This window comes from Cyrtonyx montezumae, unplaced genomic scaffold (genome assembly GCF_038088225.1).
Source record: "Cyrtonyx montezumae isolate F1298 unplaced genomic scaffold, pur_monq_1.0 scaffold_17, whole genome shotgun sequence".
NCBI classification, from domain to species: Eukaryota; Metazoa; Chordata; class Aves; order Galliformes; family Odontophoridae; genus Cyrtonyx; species Cyrtonyx montezumae.
This window is the reverse complement of record NW_027071903.1, coordinates 2,274,973-2,293,480: the sequence shown is the minus strand read 5'-3', so window position 1 is coordinate 2,293,480 and position 18,508 is coordinate 2,274,973.

The window sequence follows — 18,508 nt, the reverse complement described above, 5'->3', positions numbered from 1 at the left end:
GTCATTACCATTGTGGGTTCCAATCTTTCCCATGATTAACTTCACAATACTCCCATCTTCATTAGCTCTCCAGGCGAACTGAGATTTTTAATCACTACAGCGACAGAAACAAAGACGCAGCCATCCTGCCTTAGGGAGATGACAGTCTGGCATTTTAAACACTTTGACCGCACACTCCACATATTTCCTATAGAGCTATTTAGAGTATGAACAGAAAGGATAATCAGTTATTTGAATTATCTTTCTTCTGTTATTATAATGATCTTTTGTTTAATCCCGGGATTGATTTCACATGAAAACCTGTCAGTACTCTTTTAGCAGAAAACAATCTATGAGGGTTTGTTGTAATAATTACTACAGTCCTCTGGACTGTCTTACACACAGAATACACTTGTTTTGATGAAATATAGCCCAAGATTGATGTCCGAGTTGACATTGTCATATACGATCTGGATAGGTGAGGGCTGCCACTTTGATTACAAAAGTGGCATTGGAGCTGAATGTACCACAGTGCCATATGAAGTGTTGTGCTGTGTTTTTGCTGAGAAATATTTCTTTGGGGGTTTATTCTGCAACCTGCTCATAAACATGTTGCTGAAAAGTTCGGTGCAGAAGTTGTAGAGAACATTAATTTTAGATAATAATAATAATAATAAAACACTTGAGCTCCTTTAAACTACTGGAGTATTAAGAAAACATGAGTTAAGCAGTTTATGAAGCTTAAATTTTTATAACTGTTCTGGGGTATTGCTATAATACTTAAAGTTCCTCTTTCAATGTACATTTCTGTAAAATGCATAACAATACCTGCTTAAATTCAAATTTACCCAGGAGACCAGAACATCTTTGAATTGCTCATCTGCTTTATCATGCAAATTTTTTATTTATCCTACAAACATTGTTAGGGATAAATAATATAAGTTTTAAAATTAGGCATTATACTTTAAATATACATGTGAAGTTGGAGAGAATGAAGACCGTGGATTAGTCTTTCTTGGACCAGTGTAAACTGAAAGGCTTCATTCACTCCAGTAACACTTTCTCAGATGTACAGTGGCATCCCCAAATACAATGGTGAATTCTTTACAGATTATGGCAGAAGCGTTCGTTATATCCTTTCCAGCTTCCAACTTATTGACATGAACGGCATTTATTCTAAAAATGTTGCATTAAAACTTGATGCCCTTTATAGGTCTGAGCCTTAGAAGTAGTCGGAGCAGTGACCAACAGCAGTGCCTGCTCCCTAGCACACTTTGACACATGGGTGTCCCTGAGAAAAAAGATTCCTTGTGCAGAGCCTACAGATGCCCAGTCCTCAGCCCCTTGCTACGGAGTGCCACTTAGCAGGCATACTGCAACGTATTCAAACACCTGGTTTAGGTATGCAAAATCCCTTAGCTTTTATTATCTAATATTTAGTCATCTTCAGAGATGCTTGCTGCTGTAGATGTCTGGCATAAGATATTCTGCTGCTCGATATCCTGCTTTCACCTTTGCATACGAAGAACTTTTTATTTGGTGAAGAGGCATCATTTGTTCTTTAGGTTATTGAGATGTACAATGAAAATGCAGTGAATGCATATGCTACAGAAAACTAACAGAGACAATAAGTTCAGTGTACTTTTGGAGAAGCAGAATTAATTCTTCACCTCCAGACATACAGGCTTGTCCTATTTGATAAAGGCAGATACAGAGGCAAAAGGAAAGGAAAAGCCACAGACTAGCACCTTGGAGAATGTAAAGTGACTCAGATACTTAATTGTTTGCTTGCAACAGCCTTCCAAGTAGCTTCTCACTAATGCAGACTTTTAACTCCTTGCAACCTTTGGAACCAAAGTGGTTTCTTTTTAATAATAATAACCACCAGCAATAAAAAACACTGCTCCCCATCCTAACTCCCAGATGACCAACAACAAATGCAACCATAAAATTGGACTTCAGGAACATTTCAAATCACATCTTCAGCTGCCATAAGTCAGAAGAGTTCTATATCTACCAAGAGAGTTGAACTGATTTTTATCGCCTAAGAATCTGACCGTTGTAATACGATATATACAGAGGAAATCTAACGTTATATCAGATAACTAGTTAACCAGCCCTTTGTTTTTCTCTCTCGTATCCTGCCTCTTCAATTGCTGCAAGCAATTAAGTGCCCACCACTTGTTTGAACAACCAAACCAAAATAATTACAAATGCATGTTGCACTACAACAATTGCATATTAACAAAGGCTTGGGGCCAATTAATCATTACACCGTCAATATCTAATTTGCATAAAACTATTCTCTTTAAAGACTCCATGTTTGGGGTGACAGGGTTACCTCATTGATTATGTAAATTCCCCATCAAGATTTGCAGAAGCAGTCAAAAGAAATAAAAAGGCTTGTCTGTTTCCAACCAAGTCAACAACCCACAGCTAAGAGGCAAGACAAAAAGGAAAGGGAAAAGGGAAAACAGAAAAGGGGAAGGATAAAGGGAAAAGGGAAAGGAAATGGAAAAAGGGAAAGAAAGAGTAGAAAGGGAAAAAAGGAAAGAAAAGCAACAGTGAATGCCAGACTACAGCACAATTACGAGCATAAAGCTCCGCAAAGAGAAAATTCCAGTTCACCAGGCACTGTTGGACTGGATTCTTTACAGCCCTGTCATGTCACAAGCCTCACTAAAAGGGCTCAAAACCAGTGTTCATGTTTTCCATTTTACCTAGAGCTTCCTTAGTGGTACACCCCTAAAGAGGAGAAATGCCTCTTGAGACAAACCAAAGTCCCACAGATGAATCCACCAATAATCCGATGCATTCTCTATATGATGCAGAATATTCATTTTCCTGGCTGCTACTTCTGGCTTCTTAAATTAGCATATTTCTCACTGAGCTACGAGAAGAGTTCTCACACTGACTGTGGGTGACAATAATAATTGCAATATTTTTCTTCACGGGAACTTGTCCAAGTAGACTGCAAATTCAGCAGGTCATGAGCTTCACGACAGCAGCATGGCCCTGTGCTCCTCCTCTGGCAGAGCCTGATGTCACACATCAGCTGCGGGACGGAGTGAGTAGAAGGAGCAAAGCACTGCCTGCTTTGTGCTTACCTGCATGGAAACAAGGCATCTCCTGACTCTGGTTTTGGGTTAACGCAAGGTAAATAAGAGTCGCCTTTTTATGCTGGGCATGTGCAAAACAGAAGTGCTGTGTTTTATCTCTGAGGAATCTTTTTCCCCTCTGGCTGGTAACTAATAGTCATGATATGATATAAACAAGCCTCCAAAAGGATAATTAAATGCTTTTCCTATGGTACAAGAAAGCACAGCAGGTAGACTCATCTCGCCCCAGAGTTACAGAGTGAGCGTCTAACACGAAAACAGAAAACCCTTGCCTCTAAAATCTAGCAATAACTGTGGTTGCATGCTTTCAGTGTTGCAGTGTGGTGGAGAATGAGGTATAAAACAGCCAAGCCAGGTTTCACGCTCTCCAAAGTACACACACCTACAGAAGAGACCAAATATTTGGAAATTCCAACTAGTAAGAGTCCAAACAACAAGGCCACCGAGTAGGGAAGGCTGAAGACTTCCTATGGCACATACTGCAAAAAGGCATCAGAAAGTAACATATATCATACCTGCAACACACTTCATGCTCTATTCTCCATGGAGGGCTTTTCAACACCAGAACAGGGGACAAGGTGAAGAGAGGGGAGTTTAAAGTGCAAGCTACACTCTCTGCTCCAAAAAGCACACTATGCTGATTCAAAAAAAACATTTTCAAAAATGCCTGTGGGTAAATTTGAGCTGCCCACAGCTCCCCAGGGGCAGTCGAACTTGCTGTCGAGCCATTTATGTGGATTTCAGTCAAATTCTAATTTTAGTGTTCATTAAACATGGGTAATTCCCAAGCCAATCCCTGTATCACCTAGTATACATAATACCTCTACAATATAGGTCATCCTCACTCAGAAAACGTATACAGACATCAAAGTATAACTATTTCATTATACGTATTAACTTTATAAATAATTATGAACTTCATAATTCTTAACAAGATGCTGTATAATCATAAATGTTTAAAAACCATTCCAGTAGATAGAGGGGAGGGTGGATGTGGTTTATCGGTAGATAAATGCGTATAACCCCCACAAATACACAGATAGGAGAAAAAGGGAAAAGGCCTGAATATGCATGTGTGTACTTCAGGCAGAAGGATGTTTTCCTGACATGTAGGCTACTGGGGAGGAATTCTGGCCTCTACTTTAGCAGAAATAAAGCTCCAAACCTGTTGTCCTAGCAGGGCTTCTCAGCTGTGCCTTGTTCTCTTCTGTGCAGGGAGGTCCTGACCAGTCTGGACACCAGCCCTTAGGTAGGATATGGCAGTAAGGCATCAAATTTGAGTGCTCTCCACAGAGATATAAGAGGTGGTTTTTTACTTACCCTATCTCCACCCACGTGACACAGATGTCACTGGGCATCCAGTCTGTCTACATCAAAACTCTTTTTCATGTTGCAAAAGAAGCACACATAGTTGTACACACTTTTTGCTTGCTCTAAGTGATGCATGCAGAGACATGTGCTTCCAGAGCCTGCCCTGAATTTGATTGACTGGGCAGCAGCACAGGGCATTACTGCTGCAGAGGGGATAACTCCACGCACAGCCCCTGCACCACGCAGCTGCCTTGCTCCCAGAGATAGGCCCAACTGTGTCCCACCTGTAGTAGTACCCTTGGCTGCAGGAGCACACAGCTCGTTTCCCCAACACCAATCTGCTGCTGCACACACAGTGCTCAGGCCCAGCTGGCTCCTTTAGATGGCTTCAAAGAAGCCTCTTCCAAAAGGACTCTCCATAGGAACCAGTTATTGGTTCCTTTGAGCAGCACTACTACCAACCTAACAGTAGCATCTTAAATAGGCACCACTGCACTGCATTAACGTGAGAAAGTGGATTAAATATAGTATGACTGCCTGCATTTTAACAGCTCCATAGCTAATGTTGCTGTGGGCTGCTGGGTTTCTTTTTATTAATTTATATTGATTTGAAGTGCTCAGAAAGGCAGAGCCTGGCAGGAGTGAGAGCCAGGCCCAGCCCTGAGCAGCAGCAGGCATACATCCCCACACCACACAGCATGGGAGCTCATTTGCAGTGAACAATGCACCTGCTGCTTGCTGCCAGCCCCACAAATATGAGCCTGCTTCTCCTGCCAGAGCACACATCACTTTTCCTAAAAGTGAGCCAGCAGCATCCTAGAGATCAGGCTGGGGTTACCCTGCCTCTCTTAGCCCTGCTTGAACCTAAGGGTGTTTTTAGCTCTGCTTGCAAGAGCTCAGCTATGCCTGTTTGAGAGAACTCAAAACAGAAACATGAGGGTCTTCATTTGAGAAACATACAAACAAGCAGGGAAAAAAAAAAAAGAAGAAGAAAAAAGGAAGATTAATTACTAAACAAGGATCTGCCCCTCCATTCACAGAAGTTTCCATACTGACCACATGATGAGCTGATTTGTGTGCACTTTGCATAGATGCTCTGGGGTCATACAGCTCACAGCTAACTACTTTCTAACACAAGAAATGAACCCAGGCCATTAGTTCATCCCCTCCCTCCAGGTCTATGTTCAGCTGCTCACTCAAATAACCTCATCATCCCTAGGCAACTCAGGTAAACCAAGCTAATGACTGCTGCTTGTACAGCTGACTTATCCCTTCTCCAATCTTACTTAAGAAATTGCAGTGGGATTGATTATTTGGGATGGGATTTCAACCCCTCATGCTCCCTGCTGGGTCACATGTTGTGGTGTATTTATATCTACCTCAGTCATCCTAAGGACAAGTGGAAATTTGTCAGTCATCAACCCAGGGCATTCGGAGAAAGCAAGAGCAGAATCAAATGCAGATGATGTCTTCAGGTTTCTCTCTGTCCTGGACCTGAATCCAGTTGGTTTGGCATGCTTATTGGCTAAAGCAATCTTGTCACCTACACCTGTACTCAGAATAGAAACTAAAAGTTGTGACTGATATTAATTAGCTCAGAAATACATGATTACTAAAGAAGGATCCAGTGGGCAAAATAAGGAGTGAAAGAAAAGCAGTTACTTATAAGTAACAAATATGTATAAATAAAGTAGATAACAAATTGGAGAGGAAAAAGGTAGAGAACTGAAAACTGTGGATAAAAACGAGAAACTAAGAATTGTGGAAAACTGATATGAGAGTGAGAGATGTAAGGGTCAGCAGAACTGATGGCAATCAGAAGAGTCTATTTGTAGTATGTTAAAAACATATGGAATCCTAAGAATGAAATGGGAAGACGCCAAGGAAGGCAGATACGTTCACTGACAGTGACAAGCTTTGTTTAGGGCTGCAAGAAGCACAAACATTGGCCAACTGGCAAATATTTACCAAAAATCACTTGCTAAGTGAAAAAAATGTGTACGTTGTGGAAAGAAATATGTGTGGAAATGCCACCTCCCGCGCACGCAGCAGGCTGACTTGAAGCAGCTTTCCTCACGTGTGGTATGCAGTGATCTGATCAGGTTCTTCTGTATGGAAACCACCACCACACAGCCACGTGCTGATAGAGACGGGATCACTGCTGTAATTTAGCCAGTGTTAATGGGACACGTGACAAACACATCTACTGAAAAACTCAGAGTATCTTTCTGATCCAGTTGTGTGACTACATAGGGCTCGTTCTGCCTCTCAGTTTTCCAGTTTGTAAAATGGAATATAAACATTCCCATCTGGCATGTTTCTAAAGCTAAGGAATCACAGGAGATGCCTTATGACTGTCACTCTAAGTGTGTTATGTGGGACGTGGCACATTATCTAAATCACCTTTCTAAAGGAAGAAAGATTTACCCACCGCCTATGAGCACCACACATAGTTTGAAGGACAAAATTAAAGTAGGAAAAAAGACCCATTGAGGCCATTTCAATTTTCCAGGAAACCAAGAAAGAGTGCACCCGCAGCTCCCACCAGTTGGAACTGGGAACCTATCTCCCTTTGGAAAGCTCAGCTTAAATATTTCTTGGTTTTGACTCAATAAGTTCTGCACAGAGATGAATACCTCACTTCAGTTCCTATCATTTCTGCATCCCTCCCTCGCTGGCAGGCAAATATTGAATTCATTACATTTCATTAAAATATACATCTGGTTCCTGCTTTTACAAGGCTCTGAAATCTGCGGGTCTTTGCAGAGCAAAATCAGCTGTTCCCTGTTTAATACAGCTTTTATTGCACACGGACGCTAGAGCCGAGTTACAAGATCCCCTTACCCAGCTGGCAGCCACCGGGTTCCCGTGCTCAAGCACAAGCTCAGACAGAGCTTGTGAAAGATTAAGGCTGGCTTAATGATGATGAATCTTGGTGCTGTGGTACACACAGCTCCAGAGGACTACAACACCTGTAAGACACCCTGAACATTCAGGTAGAAACCGATGACACGTCAATGGGATCCAAAATGCAATTTGGTGCGATAAACCGCAGCCGCAGGAAGTGCAAGTGGGAACAGAAGACTTAATCTGCTTTCCCCGGTGGAGGATGAATATTTTCTGACAATAATGAAATTTCATTTCAGAAAATTCCCCACATCGTGCTTTTTATCGAAAGGAAATTTAGAAAAATCTGTGGTAGAAAGTTCCAGCAGTAATCGGACGCCTCGCGGGATGCTGGCGCACTGCCCTACATGGCACAGCCCCTCAGATGTGCACTGCTGAATTGAACCGCACTAACGCTGACCAACGTTGCTTGGGCAGCTCCAAAATGCATCACTGTGATTTCAGGGAACGTCTGCTAGGATAGGCTCACAGGGAATTTACATCCCATCTGAAGGCTGTGGGAACGTGCTGACTTCTCCTTGCTTTCTCTCAGAGTAAATGGTGTGGGATCTCATCGCAGATGTGGAAGATTCAAGTTGAATTCCCACTTCTGCAAGAATCACAGTACAACTCGCCTTGCAGTAGACTGTTACTCACCCTGCCAATAGACTGTTAACCACAGCGTGCTTCCAGGCTGGAGACAGGCAGAATCGCTTTCAGACTAATGAAACAACTCCACTTCATAGAAACAGCAAGTGTACCACGCATAAAACTACCACCCTGTTATCAGGAACACGTACAGGTCCCACTGTAAAGTGATGTAAAATGCCATAAGAACTATATAATGGTTTGGGTTGGAAGGGACTTTAAAATCATGTGGTGCAAACTGCCCTCTATAATAATGCTGAAATCGTATTCTCCCTCACCCATGTAATGCAAAGTCAAGAAACTTGGGAAGCTATTCTTACCCTGAAAATGCAGATTAGTACAAGAGTTTTAAAAAATAAGCACTTAACCTTATTTGCAAAAGCTAAAAAATCCCTAGAATACCACAACCCCATTGAATGCACAGAAGCACTGCCTCTGCCAGCAAATCCACTAACTTCTCCTTGGAGTCAGCAAAAGGTCATGCTTTTCAAAGTTTCTATACCTTCTGTACCTTGACAATGGCTATTTTCCACCCCCCCGTGACCTTGAGAAGCTGTTCCCTCCCGGCATGCCAATAGTTGTAAACCAGGGAGTGCAGTAGGAAACGGATATGGATAGAGCGAAAGTGATTCTGTTGTCCTTTTGCACACCCTCCGTGAGATGTTGAATGTGTTTGAATGTGATCCATCAAGACATCGATCCCTTGGGGAAGTGGGGATGTGTAAGGAAACTTCAAGTGCTTTCTAACCAGATCTACCTACGGGAGGATGTACTGAGCAGTACAGTAAGAAGATACATTATTATCAATAGTTCCATGTCATGGGACAAGTCACAGCAGAGGTGAGGGGAAATCAGATGTGTTCTGGGGCTCTAGAGGTTATACATTCACTCGAAACAATTTCCCCTTGAAAAGTAACGAGCAGACTGCTCTCCGTTGTGGTCTCTTAAGCTGCAGGAAAACAGGAGTGCAATGTAGAACAATGCTTTTTAAAAGAACGTTTTACAGGAAACACTGCAGAGACGGCATTTTATTTTAAAGTTGCCAAAGTCCATAATTAAAAGACAAATGTACGATTAAGAATTTTCTGCTTATGCTTAAGATCCAAGGAATTAAATCAAAATCCTTAAAAGCTATTGCTAAATGAAGGAAATGCACGAGCTGGCCCTAGCAGTGAAGTCTGTCACCAACTCAGGCTTTATCCAGCCTAAGCCATTTCATACTTTGATCAGAAAAGAGTGGCTTGATTGAGTATCTCAGCAGGATGGCAAGTGTCTCCAGCAGGACGGCTGCATGCTCCAAGCTCGCCTCAGGAGTGAGCATGCTTCCCCTTCTCCCCCACCCAAACACCAGGTCCCAACCTGTGTACTTGACCCAGCATGGGCAGTGCTAGAACACAGCTGGCAAAAGCCACTGCTGCTGCACTGCCAGTACAGTGCAGTGAGTACAAGATCCAGAGCGATGAAGAGCATAGAAGAGTTTTTCTCTTGGTGCTAGGCCAGGCTAAAAGGCTTAGCTAGCCCTGCCAGCAATACACAACATCTCAGAGTGTAGCCTTAACAGGATTAGCCAGAGTGCTGAGTAAGTTGCAGAATCAGGCTTAATTGTCACTAATTGTATTACAGGGCCAAGGACCGAAGCCTCCAAGAGGCTGCTCTCTCTTATCCGCAGTGATCTGCTCTGCAGGCAGAGGGAACGGAGAGGAGCCTTCACATTTAACCTCAGATATCAATGGCAAACTCCTTCAACCTTAATGGTGACAGAGCAGAACCTCTTTACCCAGGAAGAGGTGCCCGTAGGATCATGTGTGGTTAGCTTCTGTTTTCTAACATGAATCCATATATCCCACATAGGTGCCCTGTGAGATTATTTTCCCAAGGTTTAACTTTTTGCAGTGGTTGTTATTTTTGGTGATTCAGGTCTTCAGTGATGGAGCTTTGGAAGTCATTCAGATCTAAATTACATTGGATAATTCATCAGTCAGGTTTCTTGAGAACCCGGAGACCAATGGAGCCCCTAACCATGAAAAATGTGGCTCTGCTCTTTGATTACCAGCTGGGATCTCCAAGCTCTTTTGGCCTACAAAAGCGACAGTTTTTCAAAATATACACCAACTAATATTTCATTTCAGCTGGCAGGACTCCATAAAACGGCCTGGACCTTACAGTGCACTTAAACCCTTTGATAAACAGACTGTATAGATTGAGCAGATGGTGGTTCAGGAGTTCAAAATGCTCAGGTTTCCAGCTGAACATACAATAACCTGTAGGCAGCAGCAGAATAACATCTGAACAGGTTGGAACTATGGGATGGTCTGTTCTTTAAAGCTGAGGGAGAGTTGGTCTGAAACAGGAACACAGAATCAGTTGGGATAATCCTTTTCTGTGGGAGAAAGCATCCAGCCCCTTGCAGCCACAGGCAGCTGTGTCACTGCACAGCCTTTTTACAAGCCAGCCTAGTTCCCTCAGAACAGCAGTGGGCTATTGTGACCCCATCACTTCATTTGGAAGGCTGTATGAGAACCTAATTGCTTTAAGGGACAAATCCTGACATTTGATCTACCTTTTAAGAGAATTTGCATTGAAATTGAAGCTTTAGCTTGTCCTCTTCACCTTTCAAAGGGGGAGGTCTGTGGGAAGGTAAGTCACAGTCGTGTGTGGGAGAGCCAAGACTGGCTTTTCCATTGAGGTGCCACTGCTGCATGTGCACAGACTGAGCTACAGCTCCCACAGAGCCTACAGCTGGTTTGCCAGAGTACAAAGTTCAAATGCACTTCGTGTTGACTGAGAGCTCTGCAAGACTCACCTCAAGCACACTCCTCCAATGTTTTCCCATTCCAGGATATAAATGACCCCTTGGAAACTTGACGGGCTGGGTAGAAAGCAGGTGCAGAGCTGTTCCTGTGTGTAAGTCACATTTTCCTCCTGGGATTCCAGTGCCCCCGAATGAGCTCCTCCTGCAGGAAACTACCAAGTGCAACACCAGAAGCTGCCCATTTCCAACAGGAAAAGCTGAAACCCTGCACATAACTGGGCAGTTTGATCCTACAAGCCCTTACTCTTTTGCACTGTCTTTGCTGAGCCAGTGGTCCTCCTAACCTGGGTGCACATCACTACAGGAATAAAGAACACCAATTGTGAATGTAATCCAGTAGCAGAAGTTGCAGTGGAGAAGGAAAACTAAGATTTTCTCTGTGCCAAGTATTAAACATCCCAATGCATGAACACTTTTCTCTTTGAAGAGCTGGATTTTGACTGGTCGTTACACCAGTTACAGTGCCCAACAGAAAAGCAGCAGTTCTGGCATCGTATCACCACAATGTAAACTGAACAATTTTCTGGCGCTCTTTTAAAAATGGGGAGTAAAAATGGATCTATGTCATACGTGCACATCTAGTGAGTCTGGAAAAGACTCCTAGGGTGCTGAAATAAGCCATATGTGAGATCCACTCCTTGGAGCTGAGTTTCAAGACATCCAGTGAGACGCACACGCTAAATCATTTGCTGCTTCCAGAAGCAGAGGCTTTCTGTGGTGTTCTGGCACCCCTCTCACACCTGATGTCCTCCACAACTTAGTCCCTCAGTGAAGCCCAGAAAAGCAGCACCTAACGGCTGATGCACAGGTAGCAATGGTCTGCTCCCAGCCCTGACAGCGCGTGGGCCATCAACCGAAGCAGAAATATTAGAGTGGACCTTTGATTTAACAATCAACCAAAAAAAGAAGCGTTGTTTCCAGCGGTCCTTCTTTCCCTCCTTAAATCAGCCAGTGTGAAAGTCAGGCTTTTTGTCTTCTCTACTTAAAAAAAATAAAATATAAAAGAAGGAAAAAAAGGAGTAGGGAAAACGAATGTTTCCAGAAATTAAATGGCAAGTTGTGTTATTTTTAGGGGGTTAGATGACAGGAGGCATCGCATTTGAAAGTACTCACTTGATCAAAGAGCCCTAAAAGGATTCAGCAGCACTGAGAACTATATATCAAATAGGATTATGACAGAATTAAGGGACTGAGCCATTTATAACTTAGGGCAGTCTCCCTCTTTGAAGCCTGCCTTGGTAATTGATCCATTTTTCTATAAACCAGAACCATAGCATTGCATTAAAAATCTGTATCTATTCCAAAACTATTAGCTTTGTACAAGATAATCAGGGGAAAAGGTAACATTTGTATGTGACACTGGAATTTTCACTTGAAAAAGAAAATAGTTGTGACATCTAAATAGAGAGAACATTTTTCTATCAGTATTACCGTGTCCAACAAATTCTCTCTGCGGCGTGTCAAAGCACTAGTTGTGCATTATGGAAACATAAACCACACAATAGATGTGGAAATTATTGTTTTCGTGTTACACAAATAATTGAAATTCATATGAATGCACCAGTGGCATTTATTTTACTTCTTGGGACGTTCTAATAACGCTGAGATGAAATCTGAAGACATTCACCGCTCAATGCATATGCTTTTACTCATGCAAGTAACCTGTCTTTGTGGGATCCTCAAGAAAAATCCTGTCCCTGTCCAGGTCAACAGCAAAACTCTATCAGCTTCACAAGCACCTCAGACATCAGTGAGCTGTGTGACACCCCGGTTCTTTACAACAGGGAGGAATTCGCAGGATCTAGATCTCACATTTGAGGCCCTCATGTAGGGTTGGTGCTCTATTTTTTATCATTTTGGACCCTGCTCAGTCATCATTAACGCAGTAAAACAGCATGCTGCCAGCCTCTAGACACACTGCAAATGACTGCGTTAAATTGCAAAGCAGTGAGAACAGGCAGAAGAACCAAGATATTAGGCCATCTCACCACTGTGAGAGATGCAGGCAGAAACTATCAGAAAATAATAAATTCGCTTCTGATAACTTCTGGCTGCCAACCTCAGGTCATCAGCACGTTGTCTGGCTTTCTCAAAGGGCTCAGAAAGCTCAAGCTCAAAGTCAGAATGAACTCTCACATAAAGATGAGTTTGTTGTACCATCACTGCACAGCTTCTAAACCAGGCAGCCCACAAACCACACGGACAAACCCACAAGGACTTGAAGGTAGGGAATTATATCACCCTTCCCTCTAGTCCCACCCTTTCGCTGGACATTCTATAAACATTTGTTATATCTGCTCATGAAAGATTTGAAAATAATAAAAAAATCTTCAGCTATCACAGGGAAAAACATCCTGTGGTACAGAACTGAAGTACTTCTTGACTACAACTAGCCTGGTAGGCAGCAAGCTAAATGTACAAAAAGAATTTAAATTCAAAATTAAAAGGTTTGTTTGGCATTAAGATATCCTTTTACTTGTTAATTTATTAGATGAATTAGTGTAACTGAAAAGAAGGACTAATTCCAAAGTACAGATTCCAAAAGCCACTGCACTTATTAAAGCACTTGGCTCACTCAAATCAGGGTTTTACTGAACTTAGTGGAAAAGTGAAAGCACTGCCATGTGTCTATCCTGCCCCACAGCAGGCAGACCCCACCTTTTCAGATGGTGCAGATATAAATAGACCAATGTTAGCATGTCTGAAATTCAGAGAATATTTTCACCACCTAAAATAGCTGCTTGTAAAAGAGGAAAGAGACAGACTTGTTCAGGCACTTTGGCTTATCCTCTGGTGGCACAGACCTCACCCCATTGACTGTAACAGGAACCTCGGAAACCAAAGTTCAGAGTTAGTGACAAATGCCAGCTCCTTTCCCTCTGTGCATGGTTTCTTCATAGGAAGTCACCACTGCAACTGAATCCTGGATATTGTCTAGATACGTCTGTGTGTACTCACTTATGAACATGTGAGACAGAAAGCCACACAGCTCTTTCACTGAATTATGCCTTCATTTAAATTCTTGTTTGCTTCAATTTTCACTTTTATTGATGACATGCCTTGGTCTGATTTAGCCCATTAGATCTCACAGCTCTTTTATGTGCAGCGAGCAGAGGCTGTGCTGGAAGTGAATATCCTCTCCTGCTATTAATAGAAGGTGAGCCTGGTAAATTCTTAGCTGCTTCTACACATACATTTTATACATGTACACACACACATGCACACACACAGAATAATATTATTATATTATCTTATCTTATTATAAACAGTCTTTGAGGTGGTAAGCACTGGTGGAGGCACTGGAATGGCCTGCCTAGGGAGGTGGTTGAGGCACCGTCCCTAGCGCTGTTCAAGAAGCGTTTAGATGAGGTGCTAAAGGACTTAATTTAGTAGTTGGGTAGAGATAGTGATAGGAGGATGGTTGGACTAGATGATCTTATAGGTCCTTTCCAACCTTATGAACTTATGAACTTATGAACTTATAAGAGTGTACGTAGACAAATCCACAAATTAATGGCAACTGCAAATTATATGCAGCTTTAGATCCCACTTTTCCATATTAATCTGGAGCTCAACTTCTCACCCACTATCAAAGACTGTGAGAGTCTTCTCTGCTGATTCAAACGGGTGCAGAAACAAGACATTGGGCAACAGCTAAGAGTCTGCTCAGTGTGTATCCAGGCCAAGACTGAGCACTTTGCAGCAGGCAAAAACTTGCCTTACACTTCAGGTCCCCTTCCAGAATAAAATGCTCCACCTCTTGTTTTTGAATCGGCAAAAATAGAAACACAAACCTTATATTTATTTAGGTATGAGTAACTCTGCGAGTCTCCAATGGGTTAAATATTCCCATTTTGAATAATAAAAAGGAAATTCTGAATCCAAGTATTCCATCTGGGCATTTTTAAAGTTGTGGAAAACAGAGGCTTTTGCTCAAACACCATACAAAATAATCATTGACTGCTTATTACTCACTTGGGTTCCCAGCCAAATTCACCCTGAACGTCAGCAAAACCCACTCAACTTCATAGACTTACACTGCAAAAAAATTTGTCACTCCTGCCTACTCTGAGGGCAAACAAACACAATTTGACCTTGTATTGATTTCTTTGATTAATTTCCCATTTAAGCCCCATTCTGAGGAGTTTAACTGGGATATGTGAGAGCTGTGGCATTTGTGCCACCATTAGAGTAGGGTGTCTCCCGTATTGCACACTACTACACCAAATAGAAACCATCAGTTCTTAACCATTCACCTCAGACACAGACTCCATCGTGGTTGGGTTCCGCTGGAAGACCCAATCTAAATCACAGCAGCCCAAACTTTGTCTTACATTTTCTCTATGCTCTTCCCATTTAAAAATATTTACATAAGCTTCGATTTCAGCAGTATTTACACTTACAAAATGGCAATTTCTGCCAGGACAGCTCATCCCAGACTACGTAATGCTGTTCAAAATGTCACTGAAAATGTATGGCAAAGTTTAGCTTGCTAACTCTATGTTCTGTTTGCTTCCCTTAGAATCAAGTGAAACTATACTTGTTTATTTGTTTTACACAAGGGCTTTGAAAGCAGCCCTGACTCTTATGGGAAAATCCATTGGGAAAATCACTTTTTCTAACCTTCTTTCTTCAAAGCTGTGTGTAGCAGCATCAATCCCATTGTGCAGGGATTAGTGACTCCTGCATCAAGACATAAGCACTGCAGAGGCCTGATGCAGTAACAAAGCTGGTGCAGGGGAATGTTGTCATTACACCATACACAATTACACTACCACCCAGATACTCCAATTAACAGCACAGTCTGGTCGTACAGCTCTTGCTTCAAAGGGAGTTTGATTTAAAAGACAAGGCAGGTAACTAAAGCCTTAGGTTATACACTGTACAACTGAGAAATGAGGCAAAAGTAATTAAGTGACTTGACCAGGATCATACAGGAAATCTTTGGCTGAACCAAACCCCGAGTCCCATTCTGCTCCCTTGCCTCGAGCCATAATTACAGCAGCATTCTTCTGCCCTGACCTCAGCCTCGCTGCAGGCACATGCACACGTTGGAGGCATGGCTCCAGTTGCTTCGCCCTGCATACCTGCCCTGCAGCACTAGGCAGGCACCAGTGAGCCCCGAGGAGGGAAGGATGGCTTTCAGGTTGTCACCCCATGCCTTGCTGCCCCAGTGCAGGACTTGGGGTCCCCCGCTCAGCATCCCATAGCTCTGAGTGTTGTACCCAGCCCAGCCAGCTTGCAGCAGCCATCAGCTACCCCAACGGTTGTAGTGTGCTAAAACCACTGTGTTTAAGATGTGGTAGCCCCAACAAGGTATGATTTTTATTTTCTTTTGCATTTCTGATTACATTGTCACAGGAAGTCTACTGAAAGTTATTAGCAGTGAATTGGATAAATGCAGCCCTGAAAACATTAACCGAAGCTTGGAGCTGCCAACACTGCAAATGATCAGGGCGAGCTATAATTTCAAGGAATAAAAGAAGAGCTATATATCTGGGGATTGCAATACGTGATTTTCTTTTTCTTTAAAGGATTACATTAGGAGGTACCTGACATATTTCTTGCACCAGTTTTGTCTTCTAATGATGTCTAGGATGACACTAAATAAACTTAATTGAAGAATATAAATACTTTTTTCTCTTCTCCTTTCTGAAAGCACTACTGGCAAAAAAGCCCTTTCATATGGCTTATTGTTGTAATTAATGTGAAACACTCTAGCCTGAAATCAGGCAGCATCAGCTCACCAGCTCCTACAAACTGCCACTGTTCCACTATTTCTCAGTGTAGCTGAGCTCTCCCCCAGAATGTCTGAAAAAATACAGTCAAACCAGACATGGAAAACTTGCCCACACAAATAGCACAGGCTGACTGTAACTCTCAGTTCCTAGGCACTCTTTCCTTTTTCTTACTGATTCTTATAAGAATGGATAGAATCCAAGTCCCTGAGATGGGGACTGACAGAGATCCACCAGCAGGTAAGCGTTTTTAGCTTAAGTCGGCAGGAATTAATTCACAAGCAAATTCCTCTGATATATTTGATTGAAACAGAAGTGCGTTGCCTCATGTGGGGATCTCCATACCTTTTAATTTCAGGCAGTATTTCCTCTCTTGGCAAGCGTTCTCTAGAAAATGAAGTCCTGTTAACTGGCAGGATGTTACACACAATTTTATGGCTGAGGTCGTCAGGAAGAAACCACTTTTGCAATGAGTTGGACCTCTGCAAAGCACTATGGGGTTAACCATGATAATCTAACATCACAGTATATCTTTCCCCACATCTACACTGACAGAAAACTGTGTTGAAAACTGCTGGTGACAACACCTCCTCCAGGCTGGGTTTGAACACATTATTTTGCTTTTGTTGGTGTTGGTGAGGAATAGTGAAATGGAGAACCAGTTTTTGCCCAGGCTCTTCCCATTGAGCCACAGTTCACGTATATCTCTTCCCTTTGGGCTGGGCAAACTTCAGCACACCGAGAGGCTGTAGAGCACCTCAGCTCTAATGACAGAGATCAATCACGAGCCCCATTCTGGAAATCCCAAGTACATGGTACCATGACTTCACCTTGCACCAGGCCTCAGTATCTGTGATGCCATAAAAAAACACACAGATCAAAAAACTACATCTCAAGGATTTACATTTAGATGCCACCTAAGATGCATTATATTTATTTAAGCAAGTGAGTAAGTCATTATGAATGAAAGGCAGAGACTGCAGATTAATTATCCAACTTGGTCTTCAACTGCTCAGCAAGATGATGACCACAACCCTTGCAGAAAGAGGATACTGCAGTTTAATTGTCTTAAAAGCTCTCCATAGCTCAGTGAGATTTAGGCTGTAAGTGTGATAAATCTGCACCAAGAAGAAGCAGAGCAGATCCCACCAAGCCCAGGTAGCGCTGCCTCACCACCCTCCCTGACATGCCATCCATGTGGAACGGGACGAAGACGGAGAGATCCTACAGTGATATTAATTCTGCGTGCTGAAGGCAAAGCCAGGCTGACTGATTATGTTGCTGATTTAACCTTAGCAGGCAGAGCGAGCATATTTCAGGGCTATCCTTTACCCAAGCTTCTGAAAGCAGGAACTGCATAAAAATGTTCACATTTTTCCAGCAGGCAATTTTCCCAAGATTTATAGTGACATTACAGTTTGTTTATCGATTGATTCATAAAGGAACGGAAATTAACACATCACTTCCCCCCACACCCATGCCCTGTGCCAGGTTAATACCTCGATGTGTCAACAGGTGAGCTGAGAGTATAAATTCCTTCTGAACTGAAAACAAGCAGTATTGCCTCTGAACTTTTATATTAATGTTACTTGCAACAGGGAAAATTGCTGATTTTTTGGGGAGACCTGTATTTAACGCTGGCATTCCGGTTCTAATGATAGTCAGATAAGAGGCTCTCATACTCCCATGCCACCCTGCTGCTGCTTTGCTGGGTTTTGCTCATGACAAAGAACATATTTTTAATCCTGTTTTACTACACTTCTGTTATTACATTCATTTCAATTAGAAATATGCTGTAATTAATCCAGGTAGAGCAGCTGAGAAAATCATGTGAGCTTTATATCTCCTTTAGATTATGGTCCAGATTCATCAAGTAATAGCACATGATTTACAACATACAGCCTCTGCTACATACTTGGGAAGCAAACGGAATCTCTCCATCTACACAGCCCTTCAGTTATTGACCTGAGTGTTAGTAGGGCCAAAAAGATAGCGACAGCAGCTAGTAAAAAAGG